We start from the raw sequence: 17,575 nt of genomic DNA, 5'->3' as shown, positions 1-17,575 counted from the left end.
TGAAGTAGAGTCAAACCTATTGACTTTACCATCCTTAAGATGTTTCAGGTAAATTTAGCAGCTTCGCAATCAATGTCTTTCCTTTGGCAACAGAATCTTATGGACTCTTTGGAAACGTTACATAGGACTATCACAGACTTAACCTTTCTCTTTACCATTTGGTCAACCGAGTTGACTATGGCCGATCCCTTTCCATTGGGAAGAGAAGGTTTTTCCTGGACCTCCAATGTCACCATTTTTCAATGTCCAAATAGGTTTGGAAAGTAGATCTTCCAATCCAATTTGCTTTACTAATGCTCCAAATCATTGCTGATTTAGCATGATTAAGCAAATAGGTAAGATCATCAAGGGTCTTGTCGCGACCTGTCATCAGGGAGTAACTGAAGAACCAAGTCAGCAACCAGCTACCTCGAGACTTCGACACCCGACTCTCCCGACTTGTCAATATGTGGCTTAGTCCCCAAGATCTAAGCACATATAGACTTTGCTTGCCAATAGGGATTGAGTGAATTAGAACTTATCAAGTCTTAAAACTTGTGGGATAGGGAGATTTATTGGAGGAGGTGGATGAAGTGAAGTATGATTTCTAGTCCCACAAATGCCCAACAAATGGATTGATCTTTCACCTTGATTGCCATTTGGGATATCATCTTCATTAGGAAGCTTGTTCCTAAAGATTTGGGAAGACCATAGCTGTCTAAACTAGACATCTATAATGGGAGATATTCAAGTTAGTTGATTTAAAGTCCTTAATATAACACCCAATATGAAATATTAAGGCTAGGACCCAACAACATATTTATAACTAGAAGAGGGATGCCGTAGGTAAATGACGATTTACCAATTTCCACCATGAAAATGAAATATTTTATTATTAGGTTTTATTAGTTTTGAAATTCCAAGATCTTTTGAGATACATTGAACTTTTCAATGGCATGTTTGAATCTCGATTGTGCCCTCTCAAATTTGTGACTGGGATGCCGAGGATCACAAACAAGGTGTGAATAACCATACAAATTGACTTGGTACCCTTGACAATATTACCTAATCGATGTGCCGGTTAACCACACACGCTCCACCGATCTATAATAAAGCCAAGTTACCCTTTGCCACTCTTACTAGTCCATGTTAGTGTGCCGGTTAACCACACACGCTCCACTAACGACTTGGTAAGGTACAAAGTGTAATTTTATGGGCTAGCACCTTTTCACATTTTCCTAAGTAACTAAGATTGGGAATTTATAAGTGTTTAGTTACTTAGTATTTTTCATTATACTTTTAACGAAGGGATAATTATGGTCCATTCCTACCCGTTCGGCTAACGACCCTCCACCAGTCAAGGAAGCGGTGGATGAGAGTGGACACCCATTAAACTACCATTTTATAGGCAGTAACCTTATACCCCCCTTATAGAACGGCTTCGTGAATGAGGCCTACTAACGGTAAGATTGACTTCCTCTTATACATATCTATATAATTAAAATTATAATAATAGTGTAAGGGTTGAATTTTAAACTTTTTAAAATTTCAATGTTCAATTTGGAATTAAAGTATACATGAGGAGTAACTTTTCAAATTCCAAAACTAGAGGGCAAGTTTTGAAACTATTTCAAGACTCTTTAAATCATAACTTATGAGTTTAATGGTTCATTAAAATGAACACTCTTCATTTTAATGTAACCTCTTATTGTTTAAAAACACTTTAAAGAAGTGTCTCTTCAACACCCATAACTTGAGGACAAGTTACGGAGTCATTAAACTATTTAATGGAAAAAACTCTTACATTTTATGTAACCTACAAAAATTTTATGAGTTTTTAAGATTCATAAATATGACTTTTCACATAAATTGAAGACAAGTTACAAAAACATATTTTATGAACTTCTTTTAGACTAATATGGATTGAAAACAACTAAAACATAATTTTTTTCATTATCAATCTAAACTAACTCATAAATCAAGGAAACATAAAATTCTTGAAAAATCATAACTTGAGGACAAGTTATGAACTCCATACAATTTTCAACAAGATCATGAATTATATCAACAAACAATTTGCACACAATTCCTATGATCTAGCAAAACTCATAAGCATGATCATTCATAATCAACAATTTTCAAGAATAACATGAACACATATAAACTTGAAACTTTTATTATAAACATTGAAATCGGTTTAACATAATCATTACCACATTCAAAACAAGTTTTATAAGCCCAAAACAGTCAAAGGTAATGATTCTAGACCAATTCCAACACCAAAACTCGAAAATATGCTGTCTGGGGGTCCAACTCGTCGAGTGCATGAACAAACTCGGCGAGTTGGATGCATTTTGCCTTGGACTCGTCGAGTCCCTTCACGGACTCGACGAGTCTGCTGGGCAGACTGCACCAAAAGTCGATTTTTAAGCAGTTTAAGCAAGTACAACAAGAAAACAAAACCAGGCTATGATACCACTGTTGGGTTTTGAGCAATCTAACACTCCTAAGTGTACATGCAACCCTAAATACCTTGGATCTATGTTTTCTCTATTATACATGCAATTATGAACTTTCCAAGGTATTGTTCTATTCTAGCGTACAAAACTTTGAATAACACAAGTTATAATAACATACCTTTTGTTGGTGCTTGTCTTCATCAAGCTTGAGTGCCTAGTGCCCCAAGTGTGACACCTCAAATGGTTCACACAACACCATAAGCACTTGGAATAACTTAGAGAGAAATTAGAACACTTCAAGAATCGGCTTGCCCTCCATGCATATCATAGTCGCCGATTTTCCCAAGAAAGAGATCATTATATAGTGTGTTATAATTAGGGTAAACCCTAATTGTCATGGCTATCCATTTCCATGGATCAATGGGTTCAAATACACCATGGAGCATCCAATGGGTTTTAGCCCAACTTGATAATCCATGGAGCATTAGCCCACTATATAAGTATGGATGATTTACACAATCAACCCATATATTTAATTAGTATTGATCAATACTAATTAAATAATCTTATTAATATATTTAAACTTATAATATATTAATAAACCTTAAGTGTTATTCTCTCATTTTAGTCTATCCAAGTGCATGATGCCATGCAACCCAAATGGACCATGCCGGGTCCGGTCAAGTCTTACCAATTATAGTTATGGACTTAGACATTAATCCAACAAGAACATACTTGTATTAAATCTATATTATTAATGCAATCAATGATGTGGTTGCTTGTTTACTATTATGCATTGTTGTGATACTTTACATGACGTCCTCCGCCCTAGAACGTTTCTGCCTTTCTGGTTTTGGGGTGTGACAGATTGGTATCAGAGCATTGTCTATAGTGAATCGAGTATATCAACCCATAAAAGATATACAAACTATAAACACAACGAGATGAAAATACTCTGACCAAGAGTTTATATTTTTAAATAATAAAATATTTAACTAAGTATACACACCTGCATTCATACTAAAATCAGTGTCACTAGGATAGAACAAAAGTATTTTGATTGTTGGACTTCAAAAGTAGGCTGGTGAACGTATGATCAGTTCAGGGAATGACATAGCATGATCAAATATATTGGTCCAAGAAGTGATTAGCATATGCCCAAGAATGGTTGTGAGATTGCAACAAGTCTAAACACTTACCAACACTTATACAATGAGAACATTAGAATAGAAGATAAACCTAAAACACTATAGTAGTATTTTGTGTTACTATAATTACTTATTTTAGAACTAAAAAGGTGTTTACTCGTAGTTCAATAGTTGTTAAGTGGGTATGCTAAGGTTATATGTGATCAAGGTGTCATAGACTTTGAATCTGTGATCTTTGTTTTACTTCCTGTTCCTTATTTGGTTGTGGATTTGGAAATAGGGTCACCTATTCGAAGGTCTATCCTGTTTTGATTTCATATAACTGGTATGCACTATCCAAGTATTAAAGTAATTGGTAAGGATCATCGTATAATTATCTTATGTAGTACGTCTATTTATATAAAATTCTTATACCCCTTTTCTCGTGTAGATATCATGGCTGGATTCCATCCTCCTAGGGACCCTTACTTCTCAAACCAAGGCAATGCTGGATTGCTCGAGGCAGAGCCAGAAGATAATAATCCAATCCTTTTGGATGATGAGTTCGCAGAAAACTTCTCAAAAGGTTCTGACTCCAAACATGAAGTCAACTACCTACCTCAGGAGGCTCAAATCCCAAATCTCAACCCCGACCAGCATTTCAAGGCCCCACACCCTTATGGCCAACAAACTTGAACCGATGGAGTTACGAACAAGGTCAACCTTTACCCTACAATGGAGACAAAATATTTTACACTCTAAGTGAGGGAGGCTCAGTTGACCGATTCCTGCCCATTATGGTCCGCAGGATTGCTCGGAATGAGGAGCAACGTCGGGCAGCCATCGAACGAGTCATGGAAATTGATGCTAATTCGGGCATTAACACGGTTCACATTGTCCATCTCGAAGAAGCTATGGAAAGAACTAGGAGAGCCAATGAGGCTCTGCAGCAGGAACTAGCTGCATCCCGAGCTGAATTCATAGAATGTCGAGTGCGTCAGAGAGCTCATGCGCGACATCTACGAGACATAGTTTTTCAACCGGAAGATCTGAGAGTTCGCCTGAGGAATACCCATCGCTGGTAGAAGACGTCTGGCTCGTCTTTTCTTTTGGTTTAAGGAACAACCTTTCTCATCTGTGCTCTAAGAAGGAATTTTCTGTAAAATATTCCTTCATTTCAAATGCTATAACTAGATTTCTAAGCTGTCAACATTTTCCCTACATGGTTGATGTAAGACCTACTGTTATGTTGTTTTTCCCAAACTTCTTACATTGTTAATACCAGTAATATTGACAGTTTACTAATCTTTTAGAAAATCTTTTCCCTTGTGTTTTCTAGTCTTACAGTTATATCTCTATTTCAATCATTACTCACATGTAATTGTTGGACTATGGAGAGTTAGTCCATGGATCATACTTATTATACTTACAATTGATTCTTAATATCATCATCAAACCTTGTAAACTTTCAGTTAAGTAATGCCTCCTCGAAGAGTAACAAGACGGAACCCTCTGATAAATCCTACATAACCTCTACCTCCTCCACAATATAATCCGGCGACTATCCAAGTCGCGGTAAATGCAGCTGTTACGGTAGCCGTAGCTCAGTTCAGTGCTAGTGGAACTAGCGGGTGTGGAACGACTGTACATTCCACTCAAGGTGATGCTCCAGTGCATTATAGGGAGTGATCGTATGAGGACTTCACCAACTGCAAGCCCAGGTCATTTAATCGGACTGGCGGAATCATTGCCTTCACGCAATGCTTCGAGAAGACGGAATCGATCTTTGATATTTTTTCCTATCCGGAAGGAAGCAAAGTTAAATTTGCTTCCTGCACCTTCTCGGACAGATCCATGACATGGTGGAATAGCCATGTCAAGTCACTAACTCTATTAGTGGCTAATGTTATGGGTTGGGAAGCTCTTAAGGAGCTCATGATCAAAGAATACTGCCTGAGGGGCGATGTTCAGAAACTTGAGCAGGAACTCAAGAGCCTAACAGTGAAGGGCTCCGACATAGTCTCCTACACTACTGAATTCAGCGATCTGGTAGCACTATGTCCGGGAATGGTCCCTACTAAGGCAAAGAAGGTGGAGAGGTATATCGAGCGGTTGGTGCCTCCATTTTAGGGGTATGTACTAGCTTCAAACACCGCTACCTTCGATATTGCTAAGCAATTGGCACAATGGCTCATTGACCATGGGGTCTGTAGCTCGTCAACAACAACAACCCTAGCCATCTCAGAACCCTCCAAATCCACTGACAACAAGCGGAAGTTTTGGGATGAAAAGAAGAAGAACGATGTGCAGAATTCTGACAAAAAGTAGTAGGTTGTAGCGGTTCGTGCTGCGATAGCACCTACTGTTACTGCGCCGATAAAGCAGTACGCTGGAAACATGCCGAAGTGCAACAAATGTAGCTTCCACCACAACGGACCCTGCCGGGAAATGCAGTGCTCTAACTACAAGAGGAAGGGCCACACTTCTTGTTTCTGCAAAGCTCCAGCAAGGACAATTACCCAGGTCCCCGGCGCTGGTGTGGGCTTGTCTTGCTACGATTGTGGCGAGGTGGGCCACTACAAAAGGAACTGCCCGAAGGTAGGGAATGCCAGTGGAATGGGAAGAGTTTTGGCTACAAGCCACAAGGAAGTAGTCGTCGTCAGCTGAATGGTTTTTCAAGAAAAATATCTAAGTTCAAAGGATTTAATGTCTTGTCACTAATATTTTGTCCTAAATTTTATCACAAATCCTTTGTCTTTAAGTGGACCACAATACCAACGATCGATCAGACATAGACATGAATGTAAAGGTACCGATAAGCGGATCAATGATGTCTAATAACTTTGATCTCGGTAACACAAAATTATGCTCTGTGTTAGGTGAAATGAATCAAGTCAGTTTCATTTTTAACTCTTATTTTTTTACTTTCAATTACTTTTATTTTACTTTTATTTTTATTTTTTTTATTTTTATTTTTTTTTATTTAATTTCATTTATATTTTTAGTGTCTAAATTTAATTTCCGTTTTAAAATTTAAAACTTTAGAAATTATTTTCATTTTTATTTTTATTTTTAGTTTAATTTTATTTAAATTTTTTTTTTTATCTCAAGATGTTTTATTTTTAAAAATTTTGGGTATTGGACTTTGCTTTACACATTATGGATTGCAGCCCAATTTTCAATAGGGTATAAAAATGAGTTTACAGCCGAAATCAACTCCACTTCTTCATTTTCTGTTTTCACGGCCGTAAACTCTACAGTGCCTTCTCTCTCCTTCGAATTTTTTTTGTGATTTTTCGAGAAATTGACTTGTGATTCCTGTAGTTATGTTAAAACCGACCACTGATATGTAACATCCGGAATCCCAAGTATCTCAATTTAAGTATTTATATTAAATATTAGAGAGGGACCCGACGAGTAGGCGCTCAGACTCGTCAAGTGGGATCGCGCATGTGTTTGTCTGATTTAATGGAGGACTCGACGAGTCCATACGTGGACTCGGCGAGTCCACACTGTTTAAAGAAACCCTAATTTCTCAGGTTTGGGACCTTTTTAAGGACCCTTATAGCCACCATTTGCAGATACCAGACCATTGAGAGAAACCCTTATAGTTCTTCAGCGTTTGTAAGAGAGAAGAAGCCATTATTGCACCTTTGTGGGTTCGTTTTGCAAGAAGAAGTTGATTCCAGCTGAGAGGAAGCCAAGGAGGTTGCTTATTTGTGGATTACAAGCAAAGGACATCATCCTTGAGGTAGCATATCGATCCTTTTTCTATTTTGTTAAGGAATCCATGGATCTAGGGTTTTCTATACCCTTTACTGGGTTGATTTGTTGGGAATATGGTCCCTTATCATCTTTAGATATCAGATCTGGATCCATAGTGGTCCAGAGAACCTATTCCATCTTGCTTTCTGAGGAGTTATGGCAGAAATGGACTTAGGATGTTGTATTTGGGGCTAAATCATCAAGTAGTGTCATTTGGACATTGAATGAGCATTAAGTTCGAACCTTTACGTGATTACTGAGTTTGGGAAGATTAGATCTATGGATTAGAGGAACAGATCTGACCTCAGAGGGTCATTTGAGTGTGAGCATGGAACGAACTCGCCGAGTCCATGAGCGGAGACGACGAGTCGAGTCGGGGTTGCCCCTCGATTCGTGACAGGTGTAACTTGTCGAGTAGAAGAGAGACTCGATGAGCCAAGAGAGTCTGAAAGGATTCAGAGGACCTGCTTGGACTCGTGGAGTCACCTTTGTGCACTCGATGAGTCAGGTCAAAGTTGACCTTTGACTTTCGTTGACTTTAGGGTTCTGGTCAAGAATTTTTCAGGAGAATTCAGGGAAGTGTAGAATGGCCTTTTACCCAGTCTGTAGAGAAGAGATCATGGGAGAGTATTGATCGAGAATGTTATTTGAATAATAGGCGGAGGCTAGGTCGAGATGTTGAGCACGAGAGTTTATCCGACTACATTAAGGTAAGTCTTCTCACTATGCCTTACCCGATGGGGTGATTATGTGTGATCGGAAGGTCTTATGTGTATGATGAAAATGTGATGTATGTTGTATTTGTTATATGTTATGACATGAGTATGATGATATGGACCGGAAGGTCAACAGAGTCATGGGATGGAAATCCCCTGAGACACCTGGATCGGAAGATCCCATTAAGCTATGGCCTGGAAAGGCGTATGTGATCTACGTTGTATTTTGGCGAACTCACTAAGCATTATTGCTTACCGTTTGTGTGTTATGTGTTTCAGGTACCAGTGATGATCACGGGAAGGCTCCGGCATGATCAGTACACACTTATGGTGGATATGTTTTGAGATTCTAGGTTTTTGATTTGTACTCATGTTATGTAAAAACAATTGATATACGTTTTTGAAAATTGTGATTGGAGTATTTTATTAAATTAAAATGAAAAATTGTTTTGAAATTTCAAGGTGTTACAAGTTGGTATCAGAGCCTTGGTTTGAGGGATTCAGATTCACCTTCGAGTGTATTTGAACTCAAAATGAGGTTTTGAGAACCTTTTCATAAAAAAAAAACAATTTTTCCAAAAAGTAAAAGAAATTGAGGAAAGCTGAAAGAAGCAGTGCGTACGATCATCCAACGCCCGAACGATGATTTCCCAAATATCCTTACATTATGTGTCATGAGATATGATATGATATGTTATGCATGCTAGAGTAGGCTAGGTATTCATGTTAGGACTAGAGTGGCCTGATTTGTGATGCCTTAGCCTAGGAGATTTCTGTTGCTAAGAGGTGCTTGAGAGCGAGTAGGTAGCAGTAAGGAGCTTATGAGAGGCTTACCGAAGGGTTGCCTATGCTAGCGAGATGTAGAGTATTTGTGAGCTGGGATCCTAGGAGGAGGACTTGGGGTGAATGTTGTGTTGGATAAGCTGTCTAAGTCCATTACTATTTTTGGTATGTACTTGACCCGACCCGGCATGGTCCATTTGGGTTGCATGACACCATGCAATTGGATAGACTAAATGAGAGAAATAACACTTGTGGTTATTAATATATTATAAGTTCTAATATATTAATAATATTATTTAATTAGTTTGATCAAGAATTAACTTTCGAATTACTTAAGTGATCAAAATATAACTAATTAAATATATGGGTTGATTATTTAAATCATCCATAACTTATATAGTGGGCTAAGAGGCTCCATGGATAATCAAGTTGGGTTAAACCCATTGGATGCTCCATGGAGGCTCCGTGGGAGTTACAAACCCATGGGTCATGGAAATGAAGAGTCATGACACATTAGGGTTTACATGGTGTAACCCTAGATGTGTCAAAACTATATAAAGCTCATGTGCTCTCCCAAAATCGGCACTACTAGTGAAACAAGAGGGCATGGACGATTTTAGTGTGTTATACTTTCTCTCCAAGTTTACCCCATAGCATTTGGTGTTGTGTGAAGCATTTGAGGCATCACACTTGGGGTGCTAGGCTCACAAGGTTTCAAGGAACATTTACATCAACAAGGTTTGTAGCTCTATCTATTATTTAAGTTAAAATTGTTCCCCATATATGCTAGATAGGATCATAGCCTTGGAAATCAACTTTGCATGATAATTAGAAAAACATAGATCCAAGGCTATTAGGGTTACATGTAAACGTAGGAAGTGTTAAAATGCTCAAAACCCATCAGTGGTATCAGAGCCTAGGCTTGTTTGTTTGTTATTTGTGATAAAAAGTTGAAAAAAGTCGAAAAACTTGTTGTCTGCCTGATGAACTCGCCGAGTTCATGTGTATCTTCAACCTACTCGCCGAGTAGGTTCATGCACTCGACGAGTTGGAGCGACAGAGTGCAGATTTTCGACCTTTGCTACTAGAAATCGACTAGAAACATTACCCTAAACTGTTTTGGTGTTATTAAACTTGTTTTAGATGCTGTAATGTTTGTTCTAATCCATTTACAATGGGAACTATCAATTTTTCATGATTATATGTGTTCATATTGTCTTGAAACTTTGATATGAATATTCATGTTCTTGATCTTATGAATTTAGATGATCATAGGAATTACTTGTAACCTACTTGGTAGTTTAATTCTTGATCATAATGTGTTTTAATGGAGTCCATAACTTGTCGTCAAGTTATGGAAATCCAAGAGTCACCCTTGAATTAAAACCATTAAAGAACACAAGAGTTAGAGAAATGAAGAGTCTTCATTTTTAATACTCTAATTAACTCATAAGTTACAAGAAATGAAAAGTTTTTAAAGTTTACAAAACATGCCCTCAAGTTTTGGAACAAGTAAAGTCATATTAAAAACTTTAGTTCCAACCCTTAGTTTTTTAAAAGTTAAAATCCTACCCTTATACTTATAGTATTATGATTTAATAATTATATATATATATATATATATATATATATATATATATGTATGTATAAGAACAAAGTTGTCTTACCGCTAGTACGCCTCATTCTCGAAGCCGGTCTATAAGGTTGGTATAAGGTTGTTGCCTATAAAATGGCAACTTAATGGGTGTCCACTCTCACCCACCGCTTGCTTGACTGGTGGAGGGTCGTTAGCCGAACGGGTAAGACAAGGACTTATAAATTCTCATTAAAAGTATAATGATTATTATAAAGTAACTAAATGTTTTATAAATTCCCAATCTTAGTTACTTCACGAAAAATGTGAATAAGGTGCTAATCCATGAAATATCACTTTGCACCTTGTTTAAGTCGTTGCTGGAGCGTGTGTGGTTTACCAGCACACTAACTTGGACTTAACAAGGAAGGCAAAGGGTACTTAAGTTTTTCATGAGGTTGGAAGGAGCACGTGTGGTTTATCGGCACTACGATTAAGTGAAAAAACATTAAGGGTACCAAGTAATTTGCATGGTTACTTCACACCTTGTTTTGTGATCCTCGGTATCCCAGTCACAAAACATGAAGGGCACACTCGAGATTGAAACATGCCATTGAAAAGTTCAATGAATCTCAAAGAATCTAGGAATTTCTAAAAGCCAAATAAAACCTAATAATTTATATTTCGTTTTCATGGTGGAAATTGGTGAATCGTCATTCACCTACCATTCAAATATGTTATAACTTGGATTACGACATCCCTCTTCAAGGTTATAATATATTGTGATTGGATCCTAGCCTTAATTCTAAATTTGGGTGTTTTATTAAGGACTATCCCAATATCTAAACTAAACCTTTTTCCTTCTTTTCATATGTCTTCCATCAATGCTACTCCTGGCTCAAACCCTACTGGCTCCTTCTCTCTCATGAACCTTTGTGGGAGAGTCATCCTTGATGGATCCAACTTTACTGATCGGATCAGAAACATCAGGATGGTCACTCGTTACGAGAACAAGGAATATGTTCTTGACAAGGAGCTCAAGCTGCATGAGCCAACTGCTACTCCTGAGGAGCTTACTGAATATTAGGTTCATGAAAGAGATGCTACCAAAGTGGCATGCATCATGATGGCCACCATGACAGCCGAGCATTAAAAGTCCTATGAGGACTATTATCCTTTTGAGATGCACTAGGATTTGATGGACCGCTACCATCAGAGTGCTCGTCAAGAGCGATATGAAATCATCTCCTCTATGATCACAACCCGAATGAAAGATGGTGAACCCATCACAAACCACATGTAGAAAATGCAAAGGTATGTGGATCGTTTGATGAAGTTGAATGTGAACTTCCCTGAGGAGTTAGAAATAGATATTATTTTTCACTCCTTACCTTCGTGTTATGATCAATTCCGCATGACATACCACATGAATAAGGAGGAAGTTACACTTAGCAAACTTCAGGGACTCCTAAAGACGGCAGAATCAGGTCTTAAAGGTAAGTCGGTTGTGACCACTCCTACTACTACTCCAAACTCAACACCTGTCCTGGCAATCGGGAAAGGTAGAGGGGAGAAGAGAAAGAACCCTTCGAAGGGTACCAAGGATAAGACTCTTGATGGCTCCTCTTCTAGCGGAACCAAGAAATGTTTCGTTACACCTTCTTCTGATCCCAAAGAGGCTGAATGCTTCTACTGCCTCGAAAAGGCGCACTGGAAGCGTAAGTGTCCAAAGTACCAGCAAGATTTGAAGGATGGGAAAGTTAAACCCAACCATGCAGGTATTTACACTATCTCATCTAAATAATTCAATATATTCTAACTCTTGGGTCCTTGATACCGGTTGCGGTATTCATATTTGTTCTGAAATGCAGGGACTAAGAAGAAGTGAGAATGTGGAGCATGGAAAGATAAACTTGATCATGGCGAATAGGAAAGTTTCACCTGTCACCAAGATTGGAGTTTATACTTTGTTGGTTAGTAGTGGATTTACTATAGATTTGAATAAATGTTGTTATTCGCTAGAAATGGCAAGAAATGTTATTTCCTTTCATGCTTTGTATAAACAAGGTTTTAGCTTTTCTTTTGATAATGAAACTGGTGGAATAAATGCTTTCTATAATAATATGTTTTATTTTAAAGCAATACCTTGTGATGGTGTGTATGAAGCTGTGTTTTTTGTAGATAAATTAGGGAATAATGTAATGTGTATTGATTCTACTAATAGTAATAACTTGGATAAAGTATCATTATGGCATTGTCGTCTTAGGCATATAAGCAAGAAACGCATAGGCCAACTCCAAAAGGATAGAGTCTTGGAGTCATTTGACCTAAAGTCAGATGATAGTTGCGAATCATGCTTGCTTGGAAAAATGAAAAAGTCACCCTTCACTAGTTCGTGTGAGAGGGGTGAAGGTTTGTTGGATCTTGTACACACGAATGTGTGTGGACCCTTCAAACATGCCACAAGGGATGCAAATCGTTATTATGTGATTTTCACGGATGATTACAGTAGATATGGATATGTCTACTTAATCAAGCATAAGTCAGAGACTTTTGAAAGGTTTACAGAGTTTAAACAGGAAGTTGAGAATCAATTGGGCAGGAACATTAAGATGCTTCAATCCGATCATGGTGGTGAGTATCTTAGTAATGAGTTCCTCGATTATCTGAGGCAATGTGGGATTGTCTCACAATTGACACCTCCCAGGACACCATAATTGAATGGTGTAGCTGAGAGGCCTAATCGAACCTTGTTGGACATGGTTCGTTCCATGATGAGTCGAGCTACGCTACCAATCTCATTTTGGGGGTATGCCTTAGAGACTGCCACCCATATCCTTAATCTGGTCCCTACAAGAAGGTTGCCAAAATACCTCACGAGATGTGGACTGGAAAATTTCCTAGTCTAACCCACATCAAAGTTTGGGGTTGCTAGGCTTTTGTGAGACGTGAGACTCATGAGAAGCTCGAACCTAAAAGTGAGAAGTGTATTTTCATCGGCTACCCCCCAAAAATCCTTTGGTTACCTCTTCTACAGACCTAGTGAGAATGTGGTCTTTGTAGCAAGGAGGGATGTCTTTCGAGAGAGAGAGTTCATAAGCCAAGGAGACAGTGGGATGCTAATTGACCTTGAAGAACTTCAAGAGTCAAGTGGTGAAGGAACCTAAAACCCTAGCAGTCAACTTGAGGAGAAACCTCCTGTTGATCCAATTATACCTCCAGTTGTACCTCTGAGGCATTCCACAAGGGTTAGGAATGTACCTTAGCATTACTATGGTTTCCATATTACTGCGGAAGGTGAGACACTTATTAGTGATGAGACACTAGTAGGTCTGGATGAACCTAACAACTATGCGGAGGCCATGGCAGGCCCTGAGTCTGCTAAATGGAAAGAGGCAATGGATAGCGAGATACAATCCATGTATGACAATTAGGTCTGGGACTTGGTTGAGAATGTACCAGGTCGTAAGACTGTAGGGTGTAAATGGATCTTCAAGAAGAAGACCGACATGGATGGTAATGTACACACTTATAAGGCACGACTGGTTGCAAAGGGCTTTTCTCAAACCCCAAGAGTTCATTATGATGGGACCTTTTCACCAGTAGCCAAGATTAAGTCTATTAGGGTATTGCTAGCCATAGCTGCATTTCATGACTATGAAATATGGCAAATGGATGTCAGAACCGCTTTCCTTAATGGAAAGTTGGCTGAGGATGTTTACATGAATCAGCCAGAGGGTTTTGTTAGCATTGAGTACCCTAATAGAGTGTATAAGCTTGAGAAATCCATCTATGGATTAAAGCAAGCACCTCGCAGATGGAATCTTTGCTTTGATGAGAAAGTCAAGGAATTTGGCTTTTCTAGGAGTGAAGATGAATCTTGTGTATATGTTAAAGCTAGTGGGAGTATAGTTTGCTTTTTGGTACTGTATGTGGATGAAATACTACTCATAGGAAATAACATCCCAACTCTGCAGGAATTTACGTCCTGACTTGGGAAGTGTTTCTCTATGAAGGACCTAGGAGAAGTTGCCTATATTCTAGGGATAAGGATCTTGAGAAACCGGAGTAAAAGACTAATTGGACTTAGTCAAAGTACCAACTTGGACAAGGTGTTGAAGAGATTCAGCATGCAAGATTCCAAGAAAGAAGAGTTACCCATACAGAGTAACACTAGACTGAGTAAGGCTCAGAGCCCAAGTACTGAGGATGAGATAGCATAAATGAGTCGGATACCTTATGCTTCGGTAGTACGCTCGATCATGTATGCTATGACCTGTACTCGTCCTGATGTAGCCTTTGGTTTAAGCATGGTTAGCAGGTGTCATGGGAATCCTGGTAAGGCTCACTGGACAGCGGTAAAGAACATTCTCAAGTACCTGCGGAGGACTAAGGACTGGGTCCTTACCCTTGGTGGGAGTGATGACTTGAGAGTTGTAGGGTATAGTGATGCTAGTTTCCTTATTGATAGGGATAATTTCCGCTCTCAGTCGGGCTGGGTCTTTACCTTAAACGGAGGAGCAATCTCTTGGAAAAGTTCCAAACATGAGACATTGGCTGATTCAACTTGCGAATCAGAGTATATAGCGGCAAGCGAAGTGGCAAAAGAGGCTATGTGGCTAAAGAACTTCATTGGAGACCTTTGAGTTGTACCAGCTATATCAAAGCCTATAGAGATTTTCTATGACAGTGAAAGTGCAGTTGCCTTAGAAAAGGAACCAAGGGTTCACGGAAGATCCAGACAAATTGACAGAAAATATCATTTCATCAGACATCGTATTGAAGAAGGACTCCTCGTGGCAAAGAGGGTATCATCAGATGAGAACCCGACAGATCCCCTCACGAAGGGACTGGGTAGGGTTAAGCATCTCCAGCATGCTAGGAGGATAGGGATGAAGGATGATATTAGTTTTAGTAGTTAGATAATTTTGAAATTTGTAAAATGTAATTGACATTTGATGATGAATAAAAGTTGTGTTTATTTATGAGTAAAGTGTTACTATCTTTTGTCAATCGTTTACTATATTTCTTTTGCATGTTTTGACTTCCAGAATAGTTATGTTGTTTTACATATTATTCAAATTATCCACAGTCAGTCATATGTTGGAAGTAGATATGAAGTAAGACTGTCATGAGTTGGTTGTAGAGGTCTAAGATGTTGGACATGGCCTCAACACTCATGAGTGCTCATAAGTTCTGAGTATTGGATTCAACCCACGCTCGCTGGTATCACTTCATGGAATTTTATCTCGAGTGATCGCGAGACGGTAATATTATATAAGTCTTCAAACCTAGAGATATGACTTGTTAACTATGAGTTAGTTATGCATTGAACGTACGAAACCGCATTGGTAACTCGATGTTATAAAACGTGCGTTTGTGTGTAATATAACAAGTAGTAGAACAAGCATATGAGTCGAAGTTTATCTGTTCCTTCTTTGATTAGAAGCTGATATCTGGGACCCACGATGATTTTGTTTTGACCTATGTACCGGGCCCGATCAGAACTAAGTTGATATGTTCAATTAAGTTCTTTGTCAAACAAATCAGAAATCGGGAAACAAACTGCTGGGCAATAAGCAAGACTATGTTCCATGTGTTTGTCCGGCTGATATCTAGAACATAGGATTATATGATCCCTTATCTGAAATGGCGTACCATCATCTTCTCAGTTCCGAGAAACCTTGAAAAGAGCTACGATTGTCGATCGGTTCCTGAAGTCATACTTGCAGTTATAGTTATTAGACTTATCCAAGTGGGAGACTTGTGTATAAGGTGTGTAAGTCCATAACTATTTCTGGTATGTACTTGACCCGACCCGGCATGGTCCATTTGGGTTGCATGGCACCATGCAATTGGATAGACTAAATGAGAGAAATAACACTTGTGGTTATTAATATATTATAAGTTATAATATATTAATAATATTATTTAATTAGTTTGCTCAAGAATTAATTTTAGAATTAATTAAGTGATCAAAAGATAACTAATTAAATATATGGGTTGATTATGTAAATCATCCATAACTTATATAGTGGGCTAAGAGGCTCCATGTATAATCAAGTTGGGTTAAACCCATTGGATGCTCCATGGAGGCTCCATGGGAGTTACAAACCCATGGGTCATGGAAATGAAGATTCACGACACATTAGGGTTTACATGGTGTAACCCTAGATGTGTCAACTCTATATAAAGCTCATGTGTTCTCCCAAAATCGGCACTACTAGTGAAACAAGAGGGCTTGGCCGATTTTAGTTTGTTATACTTTCTCTCCAAGTTTACTCCATAGCATTTGGTGTTGTGTGAAGCATTTGAGGCATCACACTTGGGGTGCTAGGCTCACAAGGTTTCAAGGAACATTTACAACAACAAGGTATGTAGCTCTATCTATTATTTAAGTTAAAATTGTTCCCCATGTATGCTAGATAGGATCATAGTCTTGGAAATCAACTTTGCATGATAATTAGACACACATAGATCCAAGGGTATTAGGGTTACATGTACACTTAGGAAGTGTTAGAATGCTCAAAACCCATCATGTTGATGCGGTGTGGGCAGTAGTATTGGGCCCGAGCTACCGAAGACACCGGATCAGTGTGCATTACAAGTAAGAATCCTTAAGGTACTAGGGAGCAAGTAGGGTTGAGTTATCTAGTGCAAGTATACTCGAGCGAGTCTCTGATTTGTTATGTTGTATTTCGGAGGCATCATGCTTGGGACACGCCTCAAACCGGGGACTAGCGAGGGGGTGTGAGCGATGAGGAGCTCCGGTAGATGATTCATGATGAGGGTGCTGCGGCCATCCGAGCTGAGATACCAGAGATGTTCGGGTCTATCAAGACCATGCTGATTGTGACTTTTGATGAGCGGTATGCCGCTTTTACTGATGTTGCTATTGTCGCGGCCACCGCAGCCGTCGCTGCTGCCAGGCCACAGGGGGGTGACTCATTGTTGTATCGGGAGTTCATCAACATGAAGCCACCAGAGTTTGTTGGGACGTAGGATCAAATTGCTGTGATGAGATGGATATCTGATATTGAGGGATGCTTCTATACCTGTTCATGTCCAGAGCATATGAGGGTTCGGTTTTCACAGAACCAGCTTCGCTTGGGAGTGAAGGATTGGTGGAAATTTTTGACAGCGCATCTTACTTCTGTGGAGATCTCAGTGGTG

This window comes from Lactuca sativa, chromosome 8 (genome assembly GCF_002870075.4).
Source record: "Lactuca sativa cultivar Salinas chromosome 8, Lsat_Salinas_v11, whole genome shotgun sequence".
NCBI lineage: Eukaryota > Viridiplantae > Streptophyta > Magnoliopsida > Asterales > Asteraceae > Lactuca > Lactuca sativa.
Note: the sequence above shows the minus strand (reverse complement) of the source record.